Source organism: Mytilus galloprovincialis, chromosome 3 (genome assembly GCF_965363235.1).
Source record: "Mytilus galloprovincialis chromosome 3, xbMytGall1.hap1.1, whole genome shotgun sequence".
NCBI lineage: Eukaryota > Metazoa > Mollusca > Bivalvia > Mytilida > Mytilidae > Mytilus > Mytilus galloprovincialis.
This window is the reverse complement of record NC_134840.1, coordinates 40,041,375-40,044,048: the sequence shown is the minus strand read 5'-3', so window position 1 is coordinate 40,044,048 and position 2,674 is coordinate 40,041,375. Positions and strand designations below refer to the sequence as shown.

The 2,674-nt window shown below is 33.5% G+C and overlaps 1 long non-coding RNA gene across 1 annotated transcript; it reads right to left on the bottom strand.

Annotated features, from left to right (window-relative positions):
* Positions 1-1,407: 1,407 nt before the first annotated feature.
* LOC143067918 (uncharacterized) lies at positions 1,408-2,005 on the bottom strand. Its single transcript, XR_012976062.1, has 2 exons — positions 1,819-2,005; positions 1,408-1,462 (listed from the first exon to the last, which is right to left on the bottom strand). It is a non-coding gene; the product is annotated as an uncharacterized LOC143067918 (long non-coding RNA).
* Between the last annotated feature and the right edge of the window lie 669 nt (positions 2,006-2,674).

Sequence of the window (2,674 nt, the reverse complement as noted above, 5' to 3'; positions counted from 1 at the left end):
ACTCATCCAAACCTTTCGAATCACCTGCTTTCAGTGTTGTCCATTCAAGGGCTTTCTTAATGAAGGCATTAGCTATAACCTCACTGTTGCCATATCTTTCTTCAAGCTGTTCCATTGCGGCTTGATAAGCATATTCACCGCTTAAATGACTGAAGCCGGACACTACTTTGTGTGCTTCTCCAAAAGTAAATTGTTCTAGATAGTTCATCTTTTCATCTTCTGTATCACTGTTTTGTACTATTTTAACTGTGAATTGTCTCACAAACTTTCTAAATTCTAATGGGTCACCTGAGAACCTTTTAATTTCTGGCATAGGTTTTCTCAGATTTTTTACAATTGCAGTAATGGCTTCTGAATTATTGTTCTGATCTGTAGGTCCAGAATCTTGTCTATTAGTTGTAGTTGTGATATATTCTTTCTTTTCGGTTATTGGACTTTTGTAATAAGTAGAACTTAAAGTGGCTGTACCGATATTTGTTGTGCCTTTATTTGTTGACCTTTCCACTTTCTCAACTTTCGGTTCAAAATGTGGTGCATGCGGATTTAACTTAACTTTAGCAAATTTATCTTGTTTTTGTTCTTTAAACGATATCTTACTACGTATGCTTTGCGTTTCTGATTTTACGTTTTCTAACAGTTCATACTTGTTTAATATATTTGTCTTAGCATCTGATACAGCAATTCCTGTTGATAAATCTAATTCTTCTTCATCCATCTGAATATTGATTTTTGCCAATTCTAACAATCTCTTCTTTTTCAAAGCTTCCTTCTTTAATTCTAATTCGACTCTTTGTTGTTCTTCGGCTAGCTTCTTTGATGATATGTTACTTAATATAGAGGAACGACTGCTATGTGTGCTTCTTTGGTCACTATGATGCGACGCAGGACCTTGACGGCTAGTATAACGGTCACCTCTATGACTAGAACTTGTCTGGCTCTGAGAATCAGAAAAGTACTTTTCAATTGTTCTTTTGAAATCACATAAAAATGCTTCTCTGTCTTCATATATATAAATGTACTCTTCCTTCTCTTGTTCCCTTATTCTTGCCATAAAGTTCTGATGTTGCTCCAAATAATGTTCATATTTATCCATCCATAGTGAAAATTTACTTCTTATGACTTCAAATGGTGCATTTTTTTCTACGAATGACAAAATGTTTTCACATAGTCTCTTTATAACCTCAAACATGTCATCGATTGTTTTCTTTTCATATAATTTACCCTTTTCTGTAAAGGTTCTTTTTCTTGCAGTATTTTCCATTTCTGCAGACGCTGAGTCTAAATCTTCCTCCGTGTCTGTCTGTTCTTCACCAAGTTCACTAGCTTCTATATCCATAACTTAGAGTCAATACGTTAATGTAATGTAGGGTTGTGGGCCCAAATATACCATCAGTAATTAGTTACGAATCAGTTCACATGTTCTTTATTATTTCAATTCTCTTAATACACATGAAAGGATTAACTGAAATACAAAAAATACACAAAAATAGAATAAAGAATTGAAACAGCAAAATGAACACTTTACCATAACAAAATACAGCAAGAACACGTGATCATAAAATATCTAAAATCACACATTTAATAATACTTTCTTATAGTTTATATGTGATTTTATATGCATTATATAATGCTGACAACCAAATATATGTCTTATACCAGGTCTATCTTTTTTCTATATTAAACATTTCTATGTTTTCTCTTTTACAATTTACGGCGTCTCAAAAGTTACGATAAAATGGTCAAAATACTCTTATAATAGTTTACCAAAAAACTTCTATTAAATACACATATTCTTTGACTCATATATAACAAACATACCGTATTGGTTGACCATGGTATTCTAATATAGCTTCAAAAACGTTTAACTTCAAAATTAGCTTCATCACATTCCATTCACAAAAAATAAGTACTCTCTCGATTAGGGGACCGAAACATGCTAAAAATGCGTGTTTACAATAAAGTGTTGATTTCAAATAAAAATAAGTTAACCAACCAACTTTGGTCTTAACAAAGGGCAATAACTCCTTAAGAGGTTGACTGACAATTTTGGTCATGTTGACTTATTTGTAGGTCTTATTTTGCTGAACATTATTACTGTTTACAGTTTAATTCTATCTATAATAGTATTCAAGATAATAACCAAAAACTGCAAAATTTCCTAAAAATTACCAATGCAGGGGCAGCAACCAAACAACAGGTTGTCCGATTCGTCTGAAAATTTCAGTGCAGATAGATGTTGACCTGATCAACAATTTAACCCCGTCAGATTTGCTCTAAATGCTTTGGTTTTAAAGATATAAGCCAAAATATACATTTTACCCCTCTGTTCTATTTTTAGCCATGGCGGCCATCTTGGTTTGATGACCAGGTCATCGGACACATTTTTAAAACTAGATACCCCAAGGATGATTGTGGCCAAGTTTGGTTAAATTTGGCCCAGTAGTTTCAGAGGAGAAGATTTTTGTAAAAGTTTACGGACGCCGGACGACGGAGCCAAGTGATGGGAAAAGCTCACTCGACCCTTCAGGTCAGGTGAGCTAAAAATCGAGAACACTTTCCTCCGATTTATCCATCTTGTTTTATTACATGAACTAAATTATCCTTAATAAAAGACCACGTATACTTCATCGGAAATAATTGGATGTTATCCTCATATCCTAACCCTTGTTACCTC